The following is a 12,038-nucleotide window of genomic DNA, read 5'->3' as shown; positions in this document are numbered from 1 at the left end:
TTGGTACTGGGCCTGTTATTGCTATGCACAAAGAGATGAAAAATGTTCGAGTATCACTTTTCACACCCCACATAGTTTTTTTGCACGCTCTTCTAAATTATTAAAATACTTCGATCGCCACTTAAGTTGTGAACTCAGTTCATACCTTAAGTAGAGAAAGACAAATTTTTATTTTTATCTCAACCCTTGATGTTTACACCTGTCACCGTCACGCCTCACATGAATGAAAATATTATGAAACACCACAGTTTGCTACTTAGAGTGTAAACTCATTTTGCACTTTAACTAGAGCGATTGTAAAATAGTATCAACCAATCACACACATCGTAGAATTATATAAATTAAAACATTTTTGATATTTTTAATCACTCGCTCATACAATGTTTCATTCAAAATATATTCTTGGGGGGTGAATGGAGGGTTCGCACTTTAACTTGCGAACGGTGTTTGTTTAAAAAAAAAAAAATCATGGGAGGTGAGGGAAGGGTGAGAGAGACATAAAAAATTGATTTTCATAAGGTTTGCTACTTAAGTAGCTAACTTTGTAGCTAACTTTTTTTTTCTTTGAATTTTTGCTATTTAACACACTCTCTATCTAACCTGCGAGGAGGGCAAAATAAGAAAGTTCATAGGGTGCTTGAGAAGCTCAGTTAGCAGAAAAAGAACTCGAAATTTTTCTCCCACCTCATCAATTATATATTTATCCCTATAAATCAATTTTATTTTATTTCAAGTTTTTTATCATTTGCCTTTTACCTAAGTTCATTTTTTATGAATGATTTTACAATCATTTTAAGGAGATTTAAACTCTAATTCTTGAGGTTACAATGCTAACCTCTTACCATGGAGTTAACACTTTACAGACACCTTATTGGGCCTTTTTTTACTGGTACTGGGCCTGTTATTGCTATGCACAAACAAGAGATGAAAAATTTTCCTTTCACCGCTACAATTATATATTTTCTTTACCCTTATAAATCATTTTTTTTTTCCTTTTAATTTCCTTTCACCTCTACAATTATATATTTTCTTTACCCTTATATTTTCTTTGATTTTACAACCGTTTTAAGGAGATTTAAACTCTAATTCCTCTTACCATGGAGTTAACAGTTTACAAAGACCTTAGCATGAGTTTAAAATTTGGTCTATTGGAAAAAATCAAGTACCAAATATAGGATAAAAATAAAATCTAAAATGAGTTTATAAAAGAGCGACAATCTTTATTTTCTTTATTTACAAGCCAACTTTATAAGAGTAAGTTCAACTTTCATCTCTAAGTTAAAAATGTTTCGCACTTTGCTAAAATTATATTTCATATACCTTGTCTTATAAATTTCTACTTAGGCGGAAGTCACACGCTTTTAATGCTTGTATTTAAGGAGAACAAATCCTCTTAAGTAGTTTTTTCCTGTAGTGCAATCTATTCCCTTCATTTTATTACTCTTGCAATTTTATTTTTATTAAAATGAATGGCCATGATTGAACTGCACCCCCTCCAGTATGGAAGGGAATTCGGATCCGTATTCAAGTATCCAACCTCTCATTTAATTCCTAACTCAATGCTTCGAGTAGGATTATATCATATGCAAATAACATATATCTCGGTGCTAGCTCTTGAATGTGTTTCGTCGATACATCCTAAACTAAAGCAACAAGATAAGGGTTTAAATAAATCTAATAATTTCTCTCGTTGACTCGTTGTATTGAAAATTATTTTATGAATGAAATAAATTAAGTGTGTGTTTGTAAAATAAATAAATAAATCTAACAATTAGTGAGTTACTTGTTCATAGCTCAACTCTGCATCTTTACATCAATAGAAGTCTCCTCATACATAACTTTAATGGCTCAAATATAAGTCATGTTAAAACTATTATATATATGTTGATTTTGATTAAATAAGAGCTTTTTTAAAAAATAAAAAATACTACCAAATTTATGCAGTTACTCAATTGTGTTGAATTATCTATCCTACTTTTTACCAAAATTATCAATGAACATTATTATAATAAATTACTCTTTGGAAGATATAAACAACTTAGAATTATCACTTCCAAAATTATTATCTGGATTGACATTTAATCACTTGTAGTATGAAAATAGATAATGCGGTTAATTCACGAACTATAAATGCTCTTGTTAAGCATCATTGCAAATTTTGAAACTCTTTTCAACTTGGAAAGATTCCAAACAGATAATTTCCACTAAGAAAATGGATTGTTTGTTGTAAATAAATATAGAACTCATCTATTTCCTTAATTACTACTTCCCATAAGGTTACTTTCTTCATGGGGTTTTCTCTCTTGGTAGTAAAGTGTGGAAGTGCGTTTGGTTTGGTTCTAAGAAAATGACTCAGATTATATCAATAAGGGCTGTTTCAGGGTTTTCCATCAAACAAAATAATGTGTAGATTCTTTGCACCAAAAGAGAAAAAAATAGTAAAAACCAAAAAGGAACATTTGGTTAATATTTTTTTTTTACAGAACATTTGGTTAATATTGAATACTTGAAAAATTAGCATTTCTTTTTAGAAATACACGAAATGACAAACCATTAAAAACTCACATATATAGACATTCGACCTAATAATTTTGACATTTCTGTCATTTATGATAGGATTTGTGGACCGCAAAATTAGCATTTCTATAACCTTGTTATTAATTTTTCTTAAGAAGGACTATATATGGTTGATCTGCTAAAAAATAAGGGTCTGGACATGACAACTTCAGATGTACTGCGTTTGATTTTAAAATTGTTCCTAATACTGGACAAACTGGGGGTAAAGGAACAAGACAAAAACCAAAATTTTTGTCCCCTACTGAACCACGAAACAACTTTTTGTTCTCTGCACAATTTATCTAAAATGCCAAAATAACTTATTGCCAACCAAATATCGTACAACACAAAATTTATTTGATACCTTAAACCTTTATCTTGTGATGTTCTTTCTTATACTATTATATTCGGTACTTACATTTTATGGATCAAACGTAACTCACATAACATTTGTTTTGAGAGATGTTCTTACTTGAGCACAAACCTAAAAGAAATTTATTTAGGCACATATATATAAGCAAAAAAATAAAAATGAAAAATGATTAAATGATGTGACAATATAAATTTTGTTTTAACTTTATTTCATTTTTAGTGTGTGTCTAAATATTTTTTGGGTTTGATCCAAGTAAGTATTTCTCTCGTTTTGATTCATCTAAATTTAATGACAAGTTTTAAATTTTTTGGAGTTTATTACTTTATACAATTGGAATTGGAATTTAACATGTGAACAGTTATTGTAGTGGTTGCTATATCGGTAGTATCACGTTGGGATTATTAATTTTTTTTTTTTTTTTGGTTACATGGGATTATTATATGTTACATTGGCCTCAGCCATAATTTGGGATTATTATATAGTTGCACAAAGAACTCTGTTTGGAAATAAAATGAGCGTGCTATTAAGAATTTGATTTACTTGGAGAGTGTCGGGAAAAACAACGAGAAAATGTTCTAAGATCATAAGATAGAAAGACGTCACATCTTTACTTAAAATTTGAAGACATTAGCTATATAGATCACATTTCTCATAAATCTAACATTCTTCTTATTCATAATAGATGTGAGACTTAATCAATCACAGTTGAAATCCAATAACTTTTAGTAATACTAAAGCAGGAATGCTATTGGGACACACATCTCCAACAAATATACCACATTTATACACATTTTATACTTTACCTCACGTGTCCCACACATGTGACATTTTCAATTTTATTTTAATTAAAAATTAATTAACAAACATATCAAATACACAAAAATGCACTGTTTGTTTCATCTTCTCTCTTGCAGAATTCATTCCCTCTCCTCGCCTTCTCCCTCTCTGCGACGTTCTACTACTTAGAGTTGTCACCGTCACCACCGCCGAGAGGTCTGTTCTGTCTCCGTCGTATGTGCCTCTCTCTCTGAATCGTGTTTTGTGCTCGTGAGTTTCCCTCTTCTCTTTTTCCTCTTCCACTATGTCGATCCTGGCTTTCAATCTCTTTCATTCTTCATAATTTACTTCCAATTTATAAACTTTTGTAATCTTAAATTGAAAAATTAGTGTCCATTTTGGTATTGGATTTGAAATTGCAAGGGTTGCTTTCAATTGTATAAAATCAAATTGGGGGAAAACTCTCAAAATTTAGGTTTAAGAAATTGAATTGCTCTGCATTTTTTGGGTGGGTGTAAATAACTAAATATTGATTCTTTGTGGAAAAAACTATTGTAGAATAAGTAAGCATGTGATTATAGTTTGATGGTTTTATTCAGCTTATTTTTTATTGTGTGTTTTAAATTTCAATACATGGAAAATGAAATACTCCCTCCGTCCCAAATTATAAGGGAAAAAATGCCATTTTTTTTGTCCCAAATTATAAGAGAAAAAATCATTTTCAAGAATATTTTTTCCTTATTTTCATAAAATTAAATGCAAATTGCATTTAATTTCTTTTCTCTCTCATTTTCTCAATAAACAACAACCAATAAAAATTGTTTTTACATCTTCCTATGCAACTTATTCCAAGGAAAACCCACAAAAACATACTTCAAATTCTCATATTTTACTTTTTCTTAATAAGTGTGATTTTTTTATTTTCCCTTATAATTTGGGACGGAGGGAGTAAACATTAACATTTATTGTAGAAATTGTTTGAAAATTATTAGTTATGGGGTCTTATGACTACTAATTTGGAAATTGAATTGTTTGAAAATTATAAGGTGCATGTTATTGTCCCTGTGTTATATCTTATTGGAGTGGATGATGTCATAGGCCTTGTTGTTTGAAATTTGTTGGTTTGAGAGTTAATGTATTGTATGTTTTCACTTGGCATTCCTTATGCCTTGCTTCTTTGATGAAAACTTTTGGTTTAACAACAAAATTATTACACCATAGATCCATATGGAGAAAATTACAATTTCACATATGTTCTATTTTTTTTCTTTCTTTGTTACTAGCATGCTTTGCTTTTGTTGTTGTAGGAGCAATTCTATTTTTTTTGTTTTAATGTCTGAAGTCTCAACTTGTGCGTATTTAATTTGCAGCATAAGCTAACAGGCGGCTAAGCATGCACATGCATCATATATGCAGTCACTACTAGATGACGATGCTTAAACACAATGACAGCGGGATGTAGGTCAGGATGACGTAGGGCAGCAAGACGCATGTCATCAAAGAGATTCACCTGATGTAGCCAACTCCAAGTTATCATCTGGTATGATTAGCTTGAAGCAACTAATTTGCAAATGGTGTCTGCTTGACATGGATTATCTGAAACAACACTCGTTCAACAAGCTTAAATGGGCAGTAAAAACATTGAGAAGTTGAAGTTCAAGTTGTCTGATGAGAGGAAGAAAAGGAATTGGCTTATCATGATTTTGTTGTTATCATGAGAATTGTTTATTGCATATTTAATTACTTGGTATTTACGGGGAAACTTATGGATTTTACTTGTAATGTCATGTACTTGAAATAATGTTATATGTTACTCTTGTTTTCTGTTTTGATTGTTTTTTTAACAACTATGTAAGGTTGAAGATTAATATCATATTGTGTGTGGGATGTAACTTGGTGTGATGCTCAAATTCTATGTTGTCTCCTTTCCCCCAATGTCTCAAGAAACTCTAGGCTATTCTCATGCTTCGAGTCTCTTATCTAATCCTATTTGTCCAATAATGATCTTCACATATATGTTAAGACAAAATTAAAAGTGAATGATTTTTTCATGTTTAAAAGATTTTAAGCTAGTTAACCAAATTTATTTCTCAACTCCCGAGTTATCTATACATGACTCCCCACGTCTACATTGTTAATAATTTAAAGGAATCTAATTATTTGTTCATGAATGTATTGTACATAAGACACCTCTCTATGATTTTAGATGAGAAAAATAAAACAAAGTCAAAGGTTAATGTATTTTTTTCTTGTTTGGAAGATTTTAAGTCATTTAACCAAATATGTCTCCCAACTCCCCTATTATCTACACACAACTCCCCACATTTGTATTATTAATAATTTAAAGGAATATAACTATTTGTTTACAAGTGTCATTGTAAATGAGACACACTTCTAACTGTTTTCAGATGAAAAAGTTAAAACAAACTTAAGGATGAATGGTTTTTTCTTGTTTGAAAAATTTTAAGTCAATTAACCAAATATGTTCCCCAACTACCCAGTTATCTACACATAACTCCACATTTGTACTGATAATAATTTAAATGAATCTAAGTATATATTCACAAGTGTCATTGGACATGAGACACACTTCTGATTGTTTTCAGATGAAAAAGTTAAAACAAAGTTAAAGGTGAATGATTTTTTCATGTTTGAAAGATTTTAAGCTAGTTAACCAAATTTATTTCTCAACTCCCGAGTTATCTATACATGACTCCCCACATCTACATTGTTAATAATTTAAAGGAATCTAATTATTTGTTCATGAATGTATTGTACATAAGACACCTCTGTATGATTTTAGATGAGAAAATTAAAACAAAGTTAAAGGTTAATGATTTTTTGTTTCTAGTTTGGAAGATTTTAAGTCATTTAACCAAATATGTCTCCCAACTCCCCTGTTATCTACACATAACTCCCCACATTTGTATTATTAATAATTTAAAGGAATAGAAGTATTTGTTTACAAGTGTTATTGTACATGAGACACACTTCTAACTGTTTTCAGATTGAAAAAGTTAAAACAAACTTAAGGATGAATGATTTTTTCTTGTTTGAAAAATTTTAAGTCAGTTAACCAAATATGTCTCCCAACTCCCCTGTTATCTACACATAACTCCCCACATTTGTATTATTAATAATTTAAAGGAATAGAAGTATTTGTTTACAAGTGTTATTGTACATGAGACACACTTCTAACTGTTTTCAGATTGAAAAAGTTAAAACAAAGTTAAAGGTGAATGATTTTAAGCTAGTTAACCAAATCTATTGCTCAACTCCTCGGTTATCTACACATATCTCCACATCTGTACCGTTAATAATTTAAATGAATCTCACTATTTATTCAGAAGTGTCATTGGACAATAAACACACTTCTGATTGTTTTCAGATGAAAAAGTTAAAACAAAGTTAAAGGTGAATGATTTTAAGCTAGTTAACCAAATCTATTGCTCAACTTCCCAGTTATCTACACATAACTCCACATATACACCGTTAATAATTTAAATGAATGGTATTGTACATAAAACACCTCTTTATGATTTTACTATGTATGATTTCATATGGGAAAACTAAAACAAAGTTAAAGGTTAATGATTTTTTTCTTGTTTGGAAGATTTGAATTCAGTTACCCAAATATGTTGTCCAACTCCCCTGTTATATACGAATAACTCCCCACATTGTATTATTAATAATTTAAAGGAATCTCATAATTTTTGTTCACGAATCACGACTGACATTGTACATGGGACACACTTATGATTATTTTCATATGTTCATAATTCGGTCTATAATTCATTTTTTTAAAAAATTTTACTATTTTATTAAATATTAAATAAAAACATACACTCCTATATGACATCAAGCACAACAAACTTACAAATAAATTCATTGATAAAATTTTGTTAAAAATTGAATACATCATGTAAGAATATGAAACAATACAAATGCAAGAAGATGAACACATTACACAAAATAACACTATGATCAAAACGTCGACTCCGTCACGTAGACAATGGAGAAGAACACAGATACAATAAAGGAAATGGATGAGTTGTGAATCGAGAGAGATCAGAGAGACAATGGATGCACCAGAGAAGAAACGACTTGGTTTCTCACATGCCTCAATCTGCACTACATATTGCTGCTTACAAGTTACACAGCTTCTCCTGCAATTTTCAAAGGAAAAGTACATGTTATTTTTAGAAACCATTGTTATTATGTAGCTAAACTAAAGACCCCTTGTGGAATGTAAAATGATTTTCCACCATGTTATATGCATGAGATCAATATTGACTTGAAAAAAGTCACAGTTTCAATGTTCTGTTATCCTAAACCTAAAGTTCTTAGATTGGTGCTATGAGAACCAGCAAAATAGAATTGCAGCAACAAAAGCAATTAGAAAGGAATGGCAATTTCAATCACAAGAGTCAATTGATCTTCAGTTAGATCTAAATGAGTTGGAGGCACCAATTCCAGAATTGAGAGCTATTCAGTTGTGGCAACATAATCCACGCCATTTTGATAATATGGAGAAACACTACTAGAAAATTCGCTTTTAGAGACCAATTTAGCGACCGAAATAATTTGGTCGCTATAGAGACTGAATTAGAGACCAAATTTCAAGTGTCAAAGTTAAAAAAACATTCGGTCGCTAAATCGGTCGCTAAGTAATTTAGAGACCGAATTAGAGACTGATAGTTAGCGACCAATATTTCGGTCGCTCTTAGAGACCGAATTAGAGACCAAAATTTTGACCTTCAAATTCAAAAACTATCCGGTCGCTAAATCCGTCGCTAAGTGATTATAGAGACCGAATTGGAGACCGATTATTATTAGCGACAGCAGATCCGACACAAATGTTTTTTTTTTTTTACAAATCACTAAAATAGGTGTGATATATTATTTTTATTATTTTATTTTTCACTTTAATACCCTCACGAAAATTTAACTTATTGAGAAATAATCTCAAATTAACAAACAAATTTGAAACCCTTGTAGCAATCTCTGCAGACATTCAAAAACCAAGATTCAATTCCTGCATGCTCTCAAACTGACCTGGATTCAATTTCTTCATGCCCTTAAACCTCCTCCCTGGATTCAACTTCTTCATACCTTAAAATTCTCGATTCAGTTTCTTATACACTCAAACACGTTTCCCCCCTTTTCGATTCAGTCTCTCGTACACTCAAACCCTCATTCAGTCTTTCATAATTCATACACTCAAATATGTTGTTCCCCTTTGATTTCGATTCAAATTATGTGACAAAAGATGGAATTCTGCGACGAAGAAGAACATATGCGATTCCGATTCTCATGTTCCCTCGTCAAACATGATCCATTCTCTAGTTGAGGTTTGTCAAATTGCAATTTCGTTCCATCCCGTTTCTATTCTTTAGCTTCTTTTTTTTACTCACTTTTACAGTTTTGTGTATTTGTGTATTTGATTGGTCAATGATTTCTCCAATGCAAATTCTTCTTCATAGAAGCTATCTTTTATTCTATCAGGATATTGATTGCTTTTTTTGTTATGATTTTCACTTTTTGTGATTTGATTTGATTGGTGAGTGTTTTAATTTGAATTTGTTTATGGCAGTAGTTATTGACATTAGAGAAGTTGAAGTTAGATGACAAGTGACAACCTTAAGATCTAATTGGCACTCAAGGCTTCGTCAACTTCTATCAAACGAAGGCATCATTGGTCCATCTATAATTCTTGATTCTAAACATGTATGTTACTATTTTCTATACAATACTTGATATTTGTTGTTCAAGGGAATTTTTTTATCACAATTTAAACCCCTTTATTTGAATTTGTTTTTATCAGTCTTATTTATCTGTTTTGATTATAAAAAAAATGTGATTTCTATATAAGGCTGAGTAATTTGAGATTAGGTTACTGCATTTGTTGTTGCTATTTTTCTATTAACGATTCAGTTTTTTATTGCCTGGTATATATTATGTGCAAGAACTTTGTAAATCATGAACTTTGCTTGGTTTTGCAATTGGTGGCTTATGTGGTTGCTTATGATTTTTGTCTTTGCATAATTTTGACAAATTCTTTGATTTGTAGTTTGTGAATGCTCTGTTATGTATGAGTTAAAGAAATTAGCAGAATAGGTTTTAGCAGACTCACAATAGTGTACACTTTTCGACTTTTGGTCAGTAACTGAAATGGCACATAAAACTATAGGTGTTGCCGTTTTGTAGTAGTATAGAAGTTTATTTTTTTGGGGTTTTAAAGACTCCATTTAGAAAGAAGTGAATATTTTAACTTAAAGTTATGTTGATTCCATGGTTGCATAATCTCAACCTAGAAAAACCGTGAAGCCATCTTAAATAACATAAATTTAATTTGAGTTTCTTTCATCATTTGTTTTTGTTTAGAGTTTACCTACATAATGCTTCTCCAAAACCCTACTGTTCTCTTTTGTCATGATAATTAACTTGTGTTGGAGTTTCAAATTATACTTGGGTTTTTCTCCCTTAATCCATATGTCATCCAATTCTTAAACTACCATTCTACCAATATGTCATTGTTGCTGTTAAGACTTAAGACTATGAACTCTATTTTTCATAAATATTCATGTAGTTATTTTCGTGATTTGTTCAATAAGTCCTGTCCTTTATTATATTTTAAGGCTTATGTTATTTTTGGAAAATTGTGTAAAACTAAGGCATATTGAATTTTTGTTAAATGTGATGCCTGATTTTGATTATGAATTGGAATATGATATTAAGGAATAGATCTTGTACATAAAATTTTAAATCAGAGAAAAAATATCGTGATGATCCTTATCTTTTAATATTTAAATTGCAGCATACTAAGTGATATTGATGTCGAGGCACAACTAAGCTTACTGATTTTTAATTTTTTGTTATGAGTTTCTGTTTTTTTGTTGATCAGTTAGTTTATAATATTTTTTTAATATATATTTTGATAATTGTCTCCCACAATTTGTTCCCCTTTGTGATCGACAGATTCTCTTCATTCTCTAGTTGAATTTTAATCACCAATCAAGATTTAATTCAGTTTCCTCGGTGATTCCTTCCCATTCTCCAGTTGAGGTTTGTCAATTCGTGATTTCTCTAGATTCTTCTTATCTATCATGTCCCTTCGAATCCGATTCAGATTACTTACAGAGAAAAAGAAAGTACATGAAAGATCAGAAGAAAGAATGTGATTCACAACAGTTTCTCTAACAAACCGCTGCTCTACTTTTTCTTTTCGACAAAAGCTTTGCGTCTACTCACTTCAATTTCAATCTTCTTGATTTGGTTTGGATCAACACTACGGAAGTACGTTGCAATCTCTCTCTTTCTCTTTCACCCTTTTTTTGACGTTGTTTTAACTTTGAATGGTATATCTTAGTTCTCCTGCTATATATAAAAACCTTGTGTTTAACTTGTACATTTTTTTTTTTGTAATTTGACTAGGTTCAATTGAATTATCGGTGCAAAGTTATGATGAACCAAGTTTTGCATATTGAAGTGCTAAATTTGAAGGTCAACATTAGAAGAAAGTAAACAGACATATATAGTAGTGATAACTTAGTCTTAGTCTTGGTTCGGTTTTGGATATTATGTATTTTTTTATAAGTATTTTGTAATACTTAAATATATTAAAAATATTATGTTCATATTATTGTGTGCACATTTAATTTTGTGGTGTGTATTCTGTTTTAGAGATATTAAAATAGATTTTAAAAATTGCTTTTAGGGATTGTAAATTTAATAATGATAATAATAATTTTTTTTTTTAAAAAAAAAAGTTCTTAGAGACCGAAATAGAGACTGAATTTAATATGTAATGTCGCAAAATCGGTCGCAAAATCAGTCGCAACAAACAGACAAATTAGTGACTAAATCAGTCGCTACTATTAGTCACTAAATCAGTTGCTATAGCGTCGAACAATGTGTCGCAACCAGCATCGCAAATTCAGTCTCTAAGCCAGTCTCCAAGTTCAGTCACTATTTCGGTCTCTAAAGTTAGTCGCTAAATCGGTCGCTATAAAATCGGTCGCTGGTTTGGTCACAACGGATCAGCGACCAGGGTCGTTGATGCTGATTTTAGATGGTCGCTAAATTGGTCGCTAACGGATTTAGAGACCGATTTTGATGAAAATCGGTCTCTAAATCGGTCGCTAAAAGCGAATTTTCTAGTAGTGAAAGCATTGCTTCGCATCAGAATGGAGAACAACATTATGGCAATACAAAGGGCGCGATACGGCATGTTAAAAAATGTGCACATTTTTTTACACGCAAATAGAATATTTCTATCTGCGGTAGAGGAAGAAGTCATCTTATGCACAAATGAATACTTATCAAATACTGG

The 12,038-nt window shown here is 30.8% G+C and overlaps 2 long non-coding RNA genes across 3 annotated transcripts; both read left to right on the top strand.

Annotated features, from left to right (window-relative positions):
• The first annotated feature begins 3,823 nt into the window (after positions 1 to 3,823).
• Positions 3,824 to 5,669, top strand: LOC123898848. Its single transcript, XR_006805452.1, has 2 exons — positions 3,824 to 3,976; positions 5,077 to 5,669. It is a non-coding gene; the product is annotated as an uncharacterized LOC123898848 (long non-coding RNA).
• Positions 5,670 to 8,615: 2,946 nt separating this feature from the next.
• LOC123900162 lies at positions 8,616 to 11,357 on the top strand. 2 transcript variants are annotated; one of them, XR_006805817.1, is made up of 4 exons: positions 8,616 to 9,057; positions 9,300 to 9,433; positions 10,685 to 11,002; positions 11,141 to 11,357. It is a non-coding gene; the product is annotated as an uncharacterized LOC123900162 (long non-coding RNA). The 2 variants fall into 2 exon arrangements; XR_006805816.1 differs by having other exon boundaries at positions 8,617 to 9,057; positions 9,303 to 9,433.
• Positions 11,358 to 12,038: the final 681 nt, after the last annotated feature.

This window comes from Trifolium pratense, linkage group LG7, assembly GCF_020283565.1.
Source record: "Trifolium pratense cultivar HEN17-A07 linkage group LG7, ARS_RC_1.1, whole genome shotgun sequence".
Taxonomy (NCBI): Eukaryota; Viridiplantae; Streptophyta; class Magnoliopsida; order Fabales; family Fabaceae; genus Trifolium; species Trifolium pratense.
The sequence above is the reverse complement of the archived record's forward strand: the minus strand, read 5'-3'. Positions and strand labels throughout refer to the sequence as shown.